Genomic DNA, 18,097 nt, shown 5'->3' with positions numbered 1-18,097 from the left:
GTCTGTTGCTGTGTCTGTCTGTCTGGTGGGACGACAACCAGGTTGCTCTCTGGCCTTGGGTACCTCTTCTGCAGGCAGGTGCTAGTTTGGGGAGAGGAAGTGGTGTTTGCTTAGGAATAGGTGAGACCTGCTATTGCAGCATGGCTTGCTATCCAAAGGTGGGAGAACCTTTGGTTGTGGGGCATGGGAGTTTCAGCTGATGTCTGAACCTTTCCCCTGCATCCTGAAGCAGGGCCTGTGCCTTAGTGCAGTTTCCCGTGCTAGAAGGGAAGGGGTGGAAGGGGCAGAAGGGGAGGTGGAGCCCAGCAAGAGCATCGACAGTAGTTCAGAGCAGATGTCTCTACCCCAGCCCAGCGTTGGTGGAGGAGGACACTGCAGGGGGTAAAACAGCAGTCCTTAAATGCAGGCAGGGCATCTGCACTCCTCTCTTCCCTTGTTTGGAGATGGACAGCTTTATTTGCATCTCCAGTCTTTTGTGGAGCTGTACTTTAAGTCTTTGTGCTGTTGCTGCTTGCTCACAGCCAACCTAGGAATGAGCTGGGAAGTCTCATCTCTTCTACCTCTTATCTGGTTGAGATGTTATTAACACTATTGCATGTATTTTTTCTTCTGCTGACACTACTGTCCTGGTTTAGTACGATAGAAACCAGGGGATAAGGGAGGATTTGGATGTGCTTTCTCCACTGTAAGCAAGTGGTAAGGCGGCTGAAAAATATAGGTTGCAAATTATGTCCCTGTTAAGTTGATGCAGCTGTTGACACTTACTTTAGGCCTTCACACAGCTTTCTTCAAAGAGGTGCTGTTGCTGTGCTGTTTTGCTGTTGGAATAAATACCTGCAAATGAGCCAGGAAGCTGCAAGGGGTGGGGGACACAGAGCTGCAACATGCAGAGTTGCGCAGCCTTGTGATACTTGTGAGAGCCCAGCTGAAGTGGTCACAGTAACCAGAACTGCAGGAGAAACTTTGCCCTGGTCAGAATAATCTCAGAGCCTGCGATTACCCCAAGGTGGGTGGAGATGTGCGAGTGCATCATGCGAAGTGCAGCTCCTCGTGCACCTGCTCATTTTCAAGGGATGGAGCACGCTGTGCCTTCTGGGAACAGGTCTGGACCTGCTACTGCACCACAGATTCATGCCCTGACTGCTAGATTTCCAATACATGCAGCTCGAGGAAAGGGAGAACCAGAAGCAGATGATTTTTATTTTTAAGCCAGTTTCATGGTTGTGTCAGAACCTGACTTGTAAACTCTTATGGTTGACAATTCTGTAGATCTTTGATTGCAGAGCCTTCTTCTCGGTTTGCTCAGCAGATGAGCTAATTATGTGTTTAATATAAACCAAACAAAGACACTGAAATAGTATCTTTGACAATTATTTCCTTTGGTATTGTGCTGCTATCTGGGAACCCCCAGTATCAGACCACTGCTTTGTCTGCCTTTCAAGTGGGTGAACACACAGGGATAGCTTACAGACTTCTGTTGGGGAAAATCGGGATGCAAAACCGTAAGGAATGGTATAATCCTGTGCAAGAAATGGTTTGTGGTTGGTTTTACTTTTCTTTTTTTTTCTCTCCTTTTTTTTTTTTCTTTTTTTTTTTTTTTTTTCCCCAGGAGAGTCAGGGAGATGTTTTACTTGGCAGAGAAGTAAGTTTCTGCATGAGGTTTGCTCTTTCTTTTATCTATGACATAGTTGAACTACCTGGTGAGAATGACTCCCAGGCCACTTACAAGCAATATGTTATTATTAGAAAGGTCCCTCTCTTAATCCATACTATAGGATAATGCCTGGTTGGTGTGGGTCTGTTACTGCAGGTCAGTCTAGAGCTTCATAACTGATCGTGTCTATAGGGTTGCACAGCACTCAGTAGCTGTGAAGTATGAACAAACCCAAGCTAGAGAAGTCATTTTTCTTGCAAGGGGAGAGAGGGAAAAAAAAATTAAATAAACAACCCTCCCACATACACTGCCTATATGGTGTTCTTCTTCTTTGGCCATATTTGTTCCAGTTTCCTTTTTTTAATATTTTGTTTTATGACTCTCTTACTTTACCTGCCAAACCTCTTTGATCTTGCTCAGCTCAAGCTGGCTATCTGCATAGACAGGCCATTAAAGTATAATGTCTATGTGGTGTACGCAACCTGTGAAATGTTTTAATGCCTCCTCAATCACCCTCTCTTGTTCCAAGATCTATGCAGCTTTAGGGAGTATGGAAAGATTAGGCTGTCTCAATGCCAAGGCCATGGTGTTTATTTTCCTGTTTCATGCTGTTTCTATCCTAGTTTTTCTTAAAGACTTCTTTCCCCCACCCCACCTTCTTCAATGCCTGTCTTGTTGCAATGCCCTAAAAGGATGCAGACCTCATTCCTAGCATCATCTGGGCTTCCAGCAGATAAAAAGCTTTGTAGCTATACGCAATCTGCTGCTTCGGACTTCCAACACTGGAGTCAGTCCCTCAGACCTCCCAGCTGTTCCTTTCAAGTTGCGCTTGTGCTTACGTGTTTGCTGGATTGGAGGCACTAGTGCTCCAGCTTAAAGCCTGTGCAACTTCCCTTTTGGCTCCAGCTGTAACGTCACAAACATCAGTTTGGTACTGGCTCAGAAAATGAGCTAGCCTTGGTCAGTGCTGTGCCATTCACTTGTAGACAAGCTGTGCTTGATAGAAGACTCTACCTGTTAGCTTTTTTTGATTTGAGAATTGTTTTCCCCAGTGGCTTTCCTGCGTCTAGACCTTTCCTCAGCTCTGTTCCTGCCTGAGTATCTGAATACATGGCTGCATCCTCAAAAGAAGTCTTCAAAGCTGCTTGGGTGACGGTAAATAGCAGGGAGCCACTAAAGGCAGACTGCTCCTGAAATTCTGGCTCCAGCTCTGGGACTGGGCACTTGAAAGTCTTGCCTTTTGCATTTTTTCAGCCACTTCCTCATACAGTTAGTTACAGACAGAAAAATGAAGCAAGGGCTTCTAGGATTGCTTATTTTTCATTAATTAGGACATTAATTGTTCATGTTTCTACTCAAAGAGCAACCTCTGCAAGCAACAAAGCACTGAGGGATTCCTGCTTCTCTCTAAAGGGTTTGTTCCCAGCACTTTCAAGTTCTGGACCACTAACACGACTGGACTCCTGCTTAGCAAATACAACCATCCTGATGTAACAGCAACATCATTTTTCTTGCCCACTTCAGTGGAAAGGCCACCCGTGATAGCCCCTGGTATAAACCTATAATTTAGAAGCAGCCCACATCTGTGGGGAAAGTAGAAAGCCAAGACACCACCGCTATGTTATATGTGGAGGGAAGAGTTGGTTGGTTTGTTTTTTCGCCTTCTAAGGAAGACAGAAACAGCAGTGATGGCTTGAAATTAGGCCCACAAGATATGATATGAAATTGGAAAGAATTGTGCTACTCTGCTCATTTCAAACAAAGGGCTTTTTATCCTACATTGAGGTGATCAATTATGTTTCTCTTTAATTTTGGGGTTGATGAGGTCAGATTTGACAGTGTTTGCATTCACAAAATCCTGGTTCAGGTTCACCTTTGACAACAGCAGTAACAGAGAACCTCAGAGAAAAAAAAAAGCAAGGAGAGGAACAGGGTGTGCACTCTGCAAGGAGTAGTTCAGATCCAAACCTGGAGCAAACCAAAGAGCAGTTGCTTGATAAAAGAACTGAAAGAGGAGCAGAGCACTTAACTGCTGAACAAGTTGGACGGGACACTACTTGCGGTAACCTGATTGCATCTTCTGCCCTGAGGGAGTAACTTCAAGATGTATGTGTCAGTAACAGCCAGCCCTTCCTCCTCAGAGGATGGGAACATCAGGGTTTTTCTGCACATGAACTGAAAAAAATTTGATCCTATTTGCATCTTTTGGTTGCTGGAGTCTGGGACCCAAGTTTGGTTTTGTTTTCAGTTTGTATGCAGACATACCTGCAGCCTCTGTGTCTAGAAATGAGGGACAGAGAATGGGCTGGCTGGTGGGAACCAAAATAGTTAAGGCTTCACATTTCTATTGTCATAATTAGAGTTTAATTAATATCTTATTAACGACCAGGGGAGTTCAGCATTCTTCCCTTGGTGAGAGTAAAATGGAGATTCTGATCTGCTGTCTTTTCATTCAGAGGGGTGGAGACTGTTTCAAACAGCCTGGACTCTGCGGTAGGGCTTTGAAATCCCAAACCACGGATTTTGCTGTGGCACCAGTTTCCATTGGTCACATACCATTGTAAGCTCCTTGCGTTTGCAGTCTGCATGCCTATCAGCTAGGTGGATTTTTCCACTAAAAATGCCTTTTGCCTAGCATATATTAGAAGATGTCATGTAGTAAACATGGCTTTGTTTCTCCTTGCAGCTCCCACAGATGGACCCTTGCCTGTGGCTAGCTCCCAGTGTTACAGCGTGAGCATGCCAATACACCTTCCTCTTTTCCCAGTTAATGAGAGTTGGGTGATGAGTTGTGTACACTGCTCTGAGAATGCTCCTGGCTGAATTACCCCACTATTCTCTGGCAAGTCAGCACTGGGCTGGTGGGTTGTTGGCAGGCAGTGCCAAGTGTCTTTCCATGACACCTGAAGTCCTTTAGCTTTGGGGGAAGTGTACTGCAGCTGCAGAAGAGCACTGCCCTGTCATCAGGCTAAGGGGGACCCTTGGGCATTGGAGGCTGCTCAAGGGCGAAAGAGGAAGCTCTGGGCTGGATGGTTTTTGGAGCAACTCAACCAACAGTAAGGAGGATGGAGCAGGGAGGAGATGTGGGCTTGTGTTGTTCAGCTGGTCAGGCAGTCGGGTGCGTCTATGCTAAGCTTTGTTCTGCACATTCTCAGGTCATGTGCAGACTTACAGTGATCTGTCAGGGTGGCGTGATGCTGTGTCTTTGATGCCTGATCCTAAGGGCTCACCACTTACTGGGCATTAAAGACCACTGAACTGTAAGTTTGGGGCTGTAGTTGCGAATTTTTCCCTTACACAGCAATGTTGCAACCTGACTAGACAGCCTAAGGGCGCATGCCTGCAGAGCTGTAGAAAACAACGTTCTTTCTGATCCAAGAACTGGAATGCAGTGCTGTCACCGTCTCATCCAGCAGCTGTAGGACTGTTCCTTTTTGGACCAGACTGGATTGCCAGATCCATGGGGATCTCACTTGGCTCCTGCATCTGAGTGACAGAGTTCCTGTCTTGTGGCAGTGTTTCTGAAGACTAATTTTTAGTTTTCTTCAAGAAACCTGGACACAGTCAGACCAAAAGTAGGGCCCAGCTTCAGCTTTCAACTGTTGGATTTTGTGAAGGTCTGTATTCCACAGAAGAGCCTCTGTTACCAACTTTCTCTACTTTGTGCATGTACTGCAACTGTAATCAGTTTGTCCTTCAGTGTTCTCTTTGTTAAATGAAATGAAGGGAACCCGCTGAGCCGTTCCCAGTGGGGCACTTTTTCTAAGTTTTAACTATCCCTTCAGCTCTTCCCAAGCCTAGCAGCATTTGTCAGTCATTGTGGCTGTCACAGGTGTGCTTGGTGCAGTGGTATTGTCACTGTCCTCATCTTTCCATGTTTGTGCAGTTTGTCTGTGGTTCTGTCAGCACAGTGATTTTTCTGAGAGCTCATTCTTTGAGGATTCAAAGTCCTTTTTACCCTCACTGTTTCCCAGGAAAGAGAGAGCATTACCCTTGTCATAGAGTCCCTGTCCGCTGTGTGGTGAAGATGAACTGCAAGCCAGCAGACAGTGTTTGTTTTAACAAGAGATACAGATTACACAGCACCTCTGCTCTTTCCCCCTAAATTTTTTGCTCCCTGACCTTTGTTTTATCTGCAAAATCCATTAATGGTAGAGTTGGGTTTGCTGGGGATTTTTCTTGCCCTCTGAGCTGTTGACATATATGTTGAATGCTGTACGGTAAAGAACTTTTCCCAAAGAGGTCTTAGTAGTTTGCACAATTGTTTCTCATCATCATTTACATTTTCAGGTCTACTAGAAACTACTGTTTCCTGCATCTTCAGTGTGTAATGTGTTGGGTTTGTATTTCTCTGTTCCCTGATGCTACTGCCTTTACTGAGTAAGCTTGAAAGCTTGCAAAAAGCTACTAGAATTTTTTTGAAAAGATATGTTTTCCATTATCCTTGTTGACTTGCAATTTTCTATAATCCTATAATTATTTCCTATAATATTCTTGAAGGCTTTTATTAGCTAGTTTGGAAAGGTGGACTTTTAGTAGGATAAGGCTGAAGCACAATTTTAAGATGTCTATTGCTTTTTCTGGACTAATGCAGAAAGAGGGCAGCAGGAACAATTCTTAATTGTTTTTGATAACAGAGGCAAGATTGGGTCCCTCAGTAAAATTATTGTCATGCAGCAGGCTTAGCAGGTAGATGCACACCCACACAAGACATCTTTCTTTTCTAGCATGCTTGGATGAAGGATGCTCGGATGAAGGATGCTCAGACATTAGGACATGTGAACACAGGGATTAGACAGATGGATGAAGCCTAGTCCCATCAGGGATTCTCATACATGTCCCAAGTGCCATCTCTGGCTCAAGACATCCCTCAGCCCCTAACAGGTTGAACTGAGGACAGGTGCCAGGAAAAGAGCTACTCTATATGTGTTCTGCCGTCGCTGGAGAGAGGGTGCTGGGCTTCTGTGCAGGACTTGCCTGGTGCCAGGCTCTGCTGAGAGCACTGATCACTGACTGCCCACTGGCCTTCTTCCTGGTCATCCTGTTTGCTTTCGGAAGACTGATGCCAGGACAGGTTGATCTCCTGTTTTAGTGCTTCCATCACCCCTGCGTGTTCTATGCCCTCAGAAAACAGCAGCTGTTCTTGTCAGGTTGCTGGGTGAAATGGTGCTCCCAGAGCACAGCAGTCCTTTTCCTCCAAGGCCTGACCCTGGTGCTTGTGATGGTCCTGCATGCAGTGCCCGCAGCCTGGGTTGTGCTCTGTGTTTCAGTGCATCTGCCCAGTCTCCTGGAGCATGCAGGGTGGGTGCCTGCAGGGTAGGTGCCTGGAGCCTCAGCCTGGGGCAAGTGGCAGTCAAAGTTGGTGCTCGGACACAACAGCTTTCAAGCTCCGCTGGCTCACTGAGAACAGGAGGTTGTCTTGGAAGTTGATAAGGAACAAAAGGTCAGCCAACCTAAGCTTGGCAGTGTCCCTACTGGAGCACTTAGACATCCCCATTTCCTTCCTTTTCATGAGGCCTATCTCTTTTTTTGAACATGCAGAGATCAGACGTGAACAGACAAACACGTGGGGAGGAGTTCACTGAGCAGTCTGAAACCGTGGAGAGGTTTGCAGAGGGATCCATCCATGCAACTTTAGAACAGTCCTGTCAATTAAAACCAAATGTTTAACAATGTTTGGTCTGCAGTTTTCTGTGATCACAATACTATCATTTAACTGTGTCAGGGAAGATTAAGGTAGCTGGCCTTGTGCATTTCTCAGTCCCTTTGCTCTAACAAGATTAGCAGGATTGCTAGCTTTGGCCAGAACTCAAATTAATCTTTGGTGAAAAGAAAAGGGGATATGTTGTTTCAGAATTTACTTACGTGAGAGGTCTGGTAAATACGTTACAGGAATGTTCTAGCAAATAATTTCATACCTTTTTTTTTATTTTCCTAAAGGCAGTCCCATGCGTTTTTGTTTTGACCTGTGTTGCTTTCTGAGCTTGGTCCTTTTTGCACAAAGGCAGCATCACCAGTGGGCTCAGTGCTAGGGTCTGTTTTTTCCTAAAACCTTTAGTTTCTGTGTGGATTATTTATAATTTATCAGCATGTCCCAATTCCCTTCTGTCCCTCAAACAGTACCATGTGGGAAAAATATTTATATTACTTTCTGAACAGTTAGGCTGTCAAAGCTCAAATTAGTTGGGTTTGCAGTTGTGCATCAACTCTGGCTGATTTTGTTGCAAATAAACCTGCGGTTTTATATCCCCAGTGCTATGTGATGGGTATGTCTGGTGGTGAGGTATCATCACACTGGCCATTTATAATAGCTGTAATGAGAGACCCCACTGAGATGTGTGGCTCATGCCTTGTTGCAGTCCTCAGAGCGCCCCAAGCACAGTTGGCCCTCTCTGCCTTTTCAGAAGTGCCACTTGGCTTACTGAGTTGTCGCATAGGATGAGCCATCCTAACCCAGCCAAAGAAATGGGTTTCATCATGTGCTCCACTTTCCTGAGCAAGGAGTCTGCTCTGAGTGTGGCTCAAGCCTGTTTATACTCTTGAGGCAAGGCAGCAGGGTGACTGCATCACTACAGCTCCTTTTGCTTTGCTTCCCTGGCACCTTGGGGAATTTTGAAGAGCTTCCTGCCAGCTCAGAGGAAGTGTTTCGACTTCTTGTGGTAAACAGTTCTATAAATAACACCAGAAACTCTGAGATACCAGGACTGTTGCAGGCCTACAAGTGATTTGCTGCTGAATATGTCGCAGTGCAGGGTGCTGTTGAGGACCATGCTAATGAGCCCTGGATTCCTCTGATTCGGTGTAGGCCAAATTTTCAGTTGTTTCACGTAAAAGCTTTACCTTCGCTGGCTGTCCTGGATTAACTGCTTAGAGATTGTAACTGCCGTCAAAATTTGAGCTTGTGTCTGGACATTGTCCTAAGCACCTTCTTGCCTCTCCACCTGCAAAGCTTTTATCAGGCCATTGAATCCTGCCTCCCTGGTACACCTGAAGAAACGGTGAAAAACAGGTTTTGTTATTGCTTTGGGCTTCTCTTCTACTTGTTTTTTCAGGGGGGAGCTGGCTAAATGTCGCAGGTGCTCAAAGTCCACTGGTCTTTTACTACAGTTCTACCCCTCTGCTGCATATTCAGAAGGGCGGGTAAGTTACATCAGAATCCAGTAGCAGAGAGAGGGATAAAGCAGCTTAGCTTTCTGCAGTTGCACAGGTTCAGCACAAAACTGACTCTCCCAGGTATTTCACTAGACATCTCAGGGCTGTGCAGCTTTGGGAAGGCTTGACGTTGTGGTTGCTAGCCTGCTTGACCAGCAAGGAAGACATGCCGTTAGCCAGTGCCAGACTGATGGAGCTTTATCTTATTATGGCCAAAGCAGCCTATTCTGCTGAGAATGTGCAGCAGTTTGACCACCTGCGTGTACTGATAAATCTCAGCTTTGTGCTATCCCATGCCTATAGGCATATGAAAATTCCTCCAGACTTCCATGTCTGGGAAGTTCCTGCCCATGGAGTTTCAGGGTATCCCTCAAAGTGAAAACATACCAAATTCCTCTGTAGCTATTTAGGAGAGGAACTAAAGTCCTGTCACTGTTGGTATATCTTGTAAAATTCTCTCTGAGGACTTCTACAGCTGAGATTTCTGTACTGAAGCAGCTGCAGATATCCTGAGGTAAGGCATATCTATATTCTCCTTGGGACTTGGTAGATAGGTAGCATACCTTTCAGCCTTGCATTGGTGAGAGGTGAGCAAGCAGACCCATTCCTCCCAGTCTGGCTGCTTGCCCTCAGCCTCTCACCAGTCCATGTTCTGTGACAGCTCAAGTATTTCAACAAATTGCGCTAGGCACTGCACTTGCAGTTTCCCAAGTGCATTTTCAGTTTCCCGAGTGCATTTTCAGTTTCCCAAGTGCCTGCATAAAGGATTGACCCTGCAAAATGCAAGTATGTAAGGAGCTGTTGGGAGCTGCTGATGGAGGCATTACTGCTGAAACAGTTCATACTGTATAGCTTAAGTTTAGGCTCCTAGACAGTCTCCACTGCTCAGCCAGTGTACAGTAACTTGTGATCAAATTACCCTACCCTAACAACTTTGTGTGAATTTATAAGCCTGGGTATTAAGATAAATAGGCTATTGTTACAGCAGGAGTCCAGTGGGATGAGTTGAATATTTGGAATGTTTAAAGTAGCTACAGCCATGTTTTCTAGGGAGGATGAAATGAAGAAGAGAGGTTGACACCGCATGTCGTCTTATTTGCTGTGAAGCTGTTGGTAAGTCAAGAAAAGAAGACATGGAAAGCTTAAGGTTGTAGCTGATGAACATCACAAGAGACAGAAGTACTTGTTATCAGTATTGCACAATGCCTGGGTGAGAAGCTGCTTGAAACTACCAGAACAGATGAAGAAGAAAAAAATTAGTTATTTCAGGTATATTTTTGTAGCACTGGAAGAAACCTGTTCACCTGTAACGCATAGTTGAATAACACTATCTAGAAGGTATCACAGCTGGCTTGGAGTAATGCAGTTTCAGACCTCATCCAGGTTAGCAAAAATGAATTAATCACTGAACTGAAAAGGATGTTTGCCTTGGTACACATAATTGTGACTGATACAAGTAATTGTAATATTCTATGTGAAAAGGGAATATATAGTCACAACCAATAATATGTATGATTGGCACTTTAAAGCGGCCCAATTTCCCCAAACTGAAAATAATTATAGGCCAAATAAAGTGGGAGGAAGAACTTAAGCATAAAGAAGTGAATGATAACTGGGAGTTGTTCAAGAATCCTATATTAGGTCCCTGAGAAACCACAATTTCGTATTTGCAAAGATGAATTCTTAGTTGAAAAAAAAAGTTGTTTTGGTTAACAGAGGGGATGAAAGCAGGAATAACAAAACCATTTGAGGAAGCAACGTGGACAAGTAATCTGTGAGAAAATGCAGACAATTGATAAGAGAACTGAAGCATACCAATGAAGAGCCTTTGGTCAGTGGGTTTGGAACAAAAGAAAGGATTCTTCAAATGCATAAGGGATTCATAAATGCTAGCAGTGGTACAGGCTCCATACTGAACAGGTTTGCAAAACTGTCCTCATGAAAAAGAAAGGGCAGAAATAACCGGTAAGTATTTTGTGGTGTTTGGAAAGGAGAACACTCTGTATTTATAGCTTTGTCATAAGGGAATGTTTTCTGCTTCAGAAAGAAATTATTTACAGTAATTAGGAAAAATGTTGTCTTTTTTTATTTTTATTGTTTTCTTTTAATGTACAAAACATTTAACAGTGGTTAAATTACAGTCCAGAATATTTAGAGACTAAGCCAAGGAGCTCTTTGAATCATCAATATAGGTACTAAAAAAAACTTCAGGGGAGTGGAAAAAACCTACTGTATCAGCATTATTCTGGGACGATGGGTAACTTGTCAGGCTACCCAAACTTCAGTTTGCTCAGAGCACAAAAAGACTGATAGGCTTTCAGCTGGTAAAGAGGTGAGAGAAGGCAAAATGGTGCTAGCTAGTTTCCCTTCTCCCTTCAATAGGAAACTGGCCTTGTCAGACCAATGTGATTTTGTGAGACAAATTGTTCATACTGTCTGGGAAAGCTACAGCATGTCTGCACAGTAGCATTGTAATGAATCTTCTGGGAACAATCCAGTTTCCTTTGCCTAAAATTTGGTTGTTATTTTAGGCTAGTCCATTTTGACATTAAAAGCTAACATTTTCAGGCTGCAATGAATCCTGGCCAGCTGGCCAAAGCAAGAGCTGGAGCTCATTGCGCTTTTGCAAAACTGTTTCCAAAATGTCAGTGTGGTGCCACTGTTCCAGATAGCGTCGTGGATAGGTGGGGATGTCTCTTCTGTCCTCCCCATCTTCAGTGAGGATTGGGAAACTGGCCAAATGCATTGCCTTACTCAGGCAATTTTCTGGCTGGTAGCTTTTCAAAGCCTTTACAGTGTTTTGAAGACCTGTCTTAAACATATCTGTTCCCTGTCATGGTGGATTAGGGAAGCCAGGTCACCTGCACAGCAGCCCATTGTCTGTGGCTGCATAATACTTTTGTAGCTTCCAGAAGTTATGGGCTTACTGGGGAAAGTCCTTGAGAGAAAGCACTGTTTTCTTTTTCCAATGCCATCATGTGTGATCATGCATATGCAGTAGCTAAGCAGACATCTAAAATGTAGAGGAATTACGTCCTTTGGCAGCTTAGGAACCTGAGTGAATTAAAGTCTATGTGACGGGAGACAGGTGTTAACAGACACCATTGTCTTGCTGGTCTATAATTGATGCTTGTTTATATCCTTCTCCTAGGGATGTCTCTCTGGAAGGAGCCACCCTGCAGACTTTTTGCAGAGCTCAGTGCTGGAGCCTATGATTTTGAAGGGAATACGTTGTTTTTTTTCCCCTCTGTGACTAGTCTTGGTGAACTTGGAGCCTGGCAAAGAGCTCCCTCTGTATGCAGATCAAGTTGGCCAAAGGTGAAGCAGGTAGATGGTGGAAATTAGAAAGGTACCAGTAGTCTTGTCTGAATGGATTTTGTGAAAAGTCAGCTGTTGTTTCTTGATGCAGAGCTTGTGTAAGTCAGGAAAGGATCTCCTGAAGACACCAGTGGATTTATGCTTCAGTCCCTTTGGAAGAAATGGGAAAAGTCTAGGAATAAATTCTGATGTTAGTTCTCTATACAAACATGCCCATTGGCCTTATGGAAAATACCTCTCTCTGGAAGCCCAGCTGGTGTACACTGAGTTTACAGGTGCTCCCCCCTGCAGCTGGTGGGGCTGAGCTTCACACTGCTTTCCAGAGAGACATCACATCAAGGAAAATCACCAATTCCATGTATCAAGCGTATTGTATACATTTCTGTAGTGTAAAATTGCAGAGTTCTGTAGTTATATGCCTTTGTCACAGTGTCTTACATCCTGAAAACTATTTCCTTGTTCAAACGCTCAGTAGTTGCAAATCAGCATAGATTAATTTGGCTTCTTAGAAATATACAAGTTTTTCCACACTCACTCTCTCTTTTTAGTCTTTATATGTGTACCCAAGCATACAGTACCTGAGTTTTGAATAGGGACTGAATGACTGTGTTACGTGGACTAGAACCAGCCAAAATAATCTCAGCTCATTAGAAAACTGTTGCAAGTGACCCTACTGTCTTTCTGCTGTTTCACGTCAAACAGCTTGTCTCCACCGTCCCTAAAATTTCACTCTTTCTCCAATTTATGTGGTCAAGATACAGCATTAAGAAAATAACCCTATGCTCAGTTCTACTTCCCCTTGTCCTGTGTCATCTTCTCCTTCCTCTCTCCCCATCTTCACTTAAATTCAGTCCAGGACAGACTTTGCTGCTGATGCAGAAGCCAAATGCAGTGTCGCTTTGCTCACATGGTTGTGTGTTCAGAACCAGCACCCAGGGTGTGTGTGCAGCGGGAGAAGGGGAGAGGCAAAAGGATGGGATTTGACTTACTCCTAGGCTCTGTTTCAGGCTGTTGTTCTGTAGTTCATCCCACATCAAGGACTCGATTCTCTAGAAAGAGTCAGATCTGGTGCCGTGGCAATATGTATGGTCTTGCCGTTGTCACTTTACCCATTGCCTCTGAACTCCACAGGCATTGGGAAAATCAGTCCAGTTCCCCTTAAAGATAAGGAGACTTTTATCTTTTTCCCCAGAATACAGGGTTCATGCCCTTTTGGGGGGTAAGCACTAAGGGACAGAGGTGGAAGTGAGTTTTAACTATTCCTCACTGTATTCTTTTTTCCAGTTTATTCTCAACATTTGGCCTTTTTTTTTTTTTTTCCCTTGGGGATACACAGACACATTTATTCTCAAGACAGTTAGGCAGATCTGATGTGAACTGGTGGAGCGTCTGAGGATTGACTCACTCCTCCTCTGAGGATTGGCCTCCACCAGGACTCAGGGTTAAAAGCAAAGGCAGCTGTTAAGCAAACTTTCCTGGACCAGTGGGTTACAGGCATCAGCTCTGCGAGAACATCAATACTCATGCCAAGCTCTGTGCTGGAATGCCACACACCTCCTGGGGGTCAGTGTCTGTTGGAGGTTTTCTCCTCCAGCATCAGGTGCAAGCATGTGTGATGTCCTGGCAGATAGTTGCAGAGCTGGGGCAGCAGGTCCCACCACTGTGCTCCTGTGCTCAGAGTATGTGCACCAGGTGGTGGTCTTACCTGCCAGATGATGATTGAGAGGGAAGCCCAGATTCCCACCCACCTCCCACAGTCTTGTTACACATTACACATGGAAAATGCCCTCTGTGCTCGACTGTGTTCCTGGTCTTATTCATACATCCAGGTGCTCTGTGGTTGCACAGCGAGAGCTGCAGGGAGGCATCAAGAGGATGTGGGGAGAGGTGGGATAAGGTTAGGTTTCCACTCACTTGACAGCTCCTTGCACTGTAAAAAGGAATTCTCTTTCCTCCAGCTGGGAAGCAGAGGACAGAGCATGAGCAGGTGAGATGGGTTCACCAGGGCATATGCTCTACATAGAAAATGCCATCCCACAGAGGGTTAAAGAGCTTCCCAGGGTCTGCAGTGGTGGGAGCTGCACAGGCACTTATCAGCTTGAACCTGGTAGAGGGAGCAAAAATGAAATTTGATGCAAGGCTGAGAACAAGGCTATGTGCTCTAGTGCTGCTGCCTTTCCTCTGCATTTCCTCCCCAGCCAAGGTTCCTGGTTTCTGTGCTCACCTGCCTTTTTCAAGGACTTGTGCAATAAGCCAGAAGTTGTCTGCATTGCCTTTTTGTCCCAGGGGGCAACACAGTGCTTCTCTTCAGAGCCTGTCTGTAAGCTTTTGATAAAGTGCACCTCCTTCTCTCACTTCCTCCATCCCTTCCTTTGATCCATTGGCATTGAAACTGGGATCTCCCACCTGATTAACCATGATCCTCTTCAGCCCCAGTGTCTCTGTTTGTAAATGCCTGCCTCTACACTGCCAGAGCGTGACTGCGTGCTTCAGCATGACTGGTCTGCTTGAACTCAAATTTGTTTTCTGTTTCCACTGTTTCTTAATCCATCTTGGCTTCCCTAGAAACTGGCCAATTTATCATTCTAGAATCTAGACACAGGTTATGTGGTAGAAACTTGGAGAGCCATCAATGCATGATTCTTCACCTTAGCTATTGTAAGTATCATGCAGGGCTTTCAAACATCCTGTGGATAACTTACTCTGTGTCCAATTTTATTTGCCCTGGCCAAGTTGTTTTCCTCCATTCACTTCAGTCCTTAGAGGCAAGTAATTGCAGATTAGTTAGCTGATAGCAAGAACTTTATCTTGGCTACAGAAGGTACTAGCAGAGGATTTTATTGATGGGCTTTCATAGCTGAGAGTTAATGCTTTTGGGAAAGCATCTTTCTGAGAACTCTACTGCATTTACTTTTAATGAGGGCAGAAACTGTATTTGCTTCAGACTGATTTAGGTAGAAGCAGTTGTCCTTTACTGTGATTTCTAAGAAGAGTGACACTGGAAAATTAAGGTATTATCTTGTTGCTAAGACTCACAGGAATGAAAATCAGGTAAAGCCTCTTAAGTCTCAGGTAGTGGTGCTGAAGCCTATCCATTTGTCAACCTTAGCTCCTACCAGGAAGATAATCTTATTTTCGGACAACTGCCATCTTATTTGTTGAGCAGCAGAACTGTGATAGGAAACAGCTCTGTCCCAGCAGGAGTCAAGCAGCAAAGGGATTGCTGGGTTAGACTTCAGAACTGCACAGCATGAACAGCCATGAGAAGATGGCCTGTGAAATGGTGCATGAGTGAAGGCTGAGGTCAGATTTCTCAAGGACAGAGACTACTAAGCCTCAGAGGTATTGCAGAGTCATGAAGGAAGGGAGAGAGGGTGCACATGAGACCAGCTTCTAGTCTTGGCATCACTGCTTTTCCTTCTACCTCTCCAGGCTGTGCCATTGGCAGTCACTTCATATGCCCAGTAGAGTTCTGGTTGCATTTATGTGTTTGCACTTCAGGAATATCTGCTCATGCTGTTTCTATCTGATTCTCAAGTAACGTGCAAGCTCGCAGAATTCGGCCTCCAGGCTTTTCAAGATGTCTGGTCTTGGCTTACACCAGGCTCTGCTGATGAAACGCTGCAGAAATGAGTCACTTGTGCTGTGCATTATCTGGCAAATGTAGTGGCAACCAGAGAAAGTAATGCTTAACTGCAGAGTTAAATACACAGCTCATGAGATAGGTGCTTGATGTTCTCCATCACTCTTCATTTATCCCTTAAGGTTTCAGATGTCCCGGTCTTTTGAGGGCCCCCTTAGAGAGCCTCACAACTTGTCCTAGTGAGACAGGGGGAATACCACATGGTTTTGCAAGACAGTGTCTCCTTGTGCTACTTTGTGGCTAGGCAGGGCTTTCTAGATTCAGGGAATCAAGAGAAGGGTGTATTGGGATCAAGCAGTCCAGTTGTGGTATTGGAAAACAGGCCATACAGCAGAAATAGACACAGGTGTAGCCCATTATGGTTTGTATTTGAGTGCAAGCTTATAATGCTGTACAGGAAGCTGACTGGAGAAGTGTGCCAATGATTGCCTAGTGTTGCATCTATAATTATTAATGGTGTGGCCTATTATACCAGAGTCCTCTTCCTGTGTAGCTAACAAAAGTCTGTCTCACCTTTCCATTCTCTGGTCTGGCTATCCCTGATTTGCAGTTTGCCACTCTGTGGACTCTGAATTTAACATGCAGTTCTGTGCTCCATCTAATCAGATGTGTTAAGGGATGCTCCTGTTCCGCTTTGTAGATCAGTTCCCATCTCCTGGGCTAGGAGGGTTTACCACTGCAAATTGTCCAACAAGACTAATTTTATTCACTTAATGTGTTTTCCAGTGAGCAATGAAACATGAAATTCCTGGACAGAGAGTGAACAGAGCAGTTCCCACTGTCCCAGCTCACCCTGACTCTTTAATGACAGCTTTGCATTCACTGCTTAATTATAAAAATTAGGAGTCATGGGTCTACCTAGATTTCATCCATTGGGGTACTTAGGAAATGAAACATGCATAAGTTTACTTCCACCTGTATGATCTCCCATTTTCTGGCTATCTGAGGCATAGGGACTTCCTGAGCTAGAGGTACATTATTGCTGAGGGATGATGATTGCATTACAGCTATTCTGTTAAACTTGGTTAGCACAGAGAAGATGCTGACCAGGTGGGCACAGAGATGAAGAAATTACTTTGTTTCACTGTCTTCTAATAAGAATAAGAGGAAGTTAGCCTACATTAGCAAGGCAAGAACAGATAGCCTTTCCAGAGCCAAATACCAAACACAGTCTGGGTTTGGAGATACAAAACATATACTGGATTTTTTTAGTTGGAGAAGACTCCTGAGAGCAAGTCTAGGCAAAAGACAGTATGTGGGTACAGCAGGCAACTGGAGGACGCAGCATACCACTGGCTACCATGGTCATCTGTCATTTATGGCTTATGACAGTTCTTGTGGGCTTGTTATCCCCAAATCTAGGGATTGCATTACTCAGAAGACCTTGCAGCCATCTAGCCCTGTTGCTGCTCTTGTAAAGAGCCATATTTCAGTGGCTTACAAATCAGAGAAGGGTCCAGAGTCATCATGGTGGAAAATGAGTGCATCATTATGCAGTCAGAAGCAAGGAAAGAAGAAGGGATATACTTCGGTACTTATACTGAAAGAAGTCAGATATACTCTCATCAGTGGTGTACTGTTAAAATAGATCATTTTGTCTTCTACAGGAGAATGAGGTGTGTAACAGAGTGAGCCCTTCATCTGTTATGTCCTTTAATCTTTCAAATTACAAGTGGAAAACTTCACTAGAAATGAGAAACAGCCCAGGAAAAGGGGCTGATTTGGGACTGAACCTACAAGAGAGAGTTTCTATTCAACCATCTTCTTTGTAATGTGATGTTTGTGGCTGCTGATCTGGACCTTCTGATAAACAGGTTCAAACATGTCCAAGCATAGCAATCATGTCAGCTGAATTAAATAAATGTTTGCCTCTTCTTAAACATCTTCCAGCCTCAGTACCCTCCGAGGTTGCTGTTTTATAGCTTTTACTTTTTATGCTACAGGCAAGCAGTGTAGCATTTCACTAGGCAGCTGGGGCACAATGTGGATGCACAAGAGCAGCAAGTCTGCTTTGAAGTCCCAGCAGCGGCTGGGCTGGTAGCATAGCTGATGCATGCAGCCAAGGCCTGGCTAGCATCTTGTTCTGGTTTAGACAGGAGGTGGAGTTGAACAAGACGCAGTAACATAAAGGAGTGAATCAGAGTATAACACATGCTTCTGAATAATTAATTAGCTCACTGTAATAGTTTCGGAAGAACAGCATAGAATCATAGAACAGTTAGGGTTGGAAAGAACCTCAAGATCATCTAGTTCCAACCCCCCTGCCTTGGGCAGGGACACCTCACGCTAAACCATCCCACCCAAGGCTCTGTCCAACCTGGCCTTGAACA

The 18,097-nt window shown here is 44.5% G+C and overlaps 1 protein-coding gene across 3 annotated transcripts in view; it reads left to right on the top strand.

Moving 5' to 3' along the window:
- TRABD2A (TraB domain containing 2A) overlaps window positions 1-18,097 on the top strand; it is an 80,840-nt gene that overhangs the window by 9,374 nt on the left and 53,369 nt on the right. The window lies entirely within an intron of this gene.

This window comes from Lathamus discolor, chromosome Z (assembly GCF_037157495.1).
Source record: "Lathamus discolor isolate bLatDis1 chromosome Z, bLatDis1.hap1, whole genome shotgun sequence".
NCBI lineage: Eukaryota > Metazoa > Chordata > Aves > Psittaciformes > Psittacidae > Lathamus > Lathamus discolor.
Note: the sequence above shows the minus strand (reverse complement) of the source record. Positions and strands in the feature narration are given on the sequence as shown.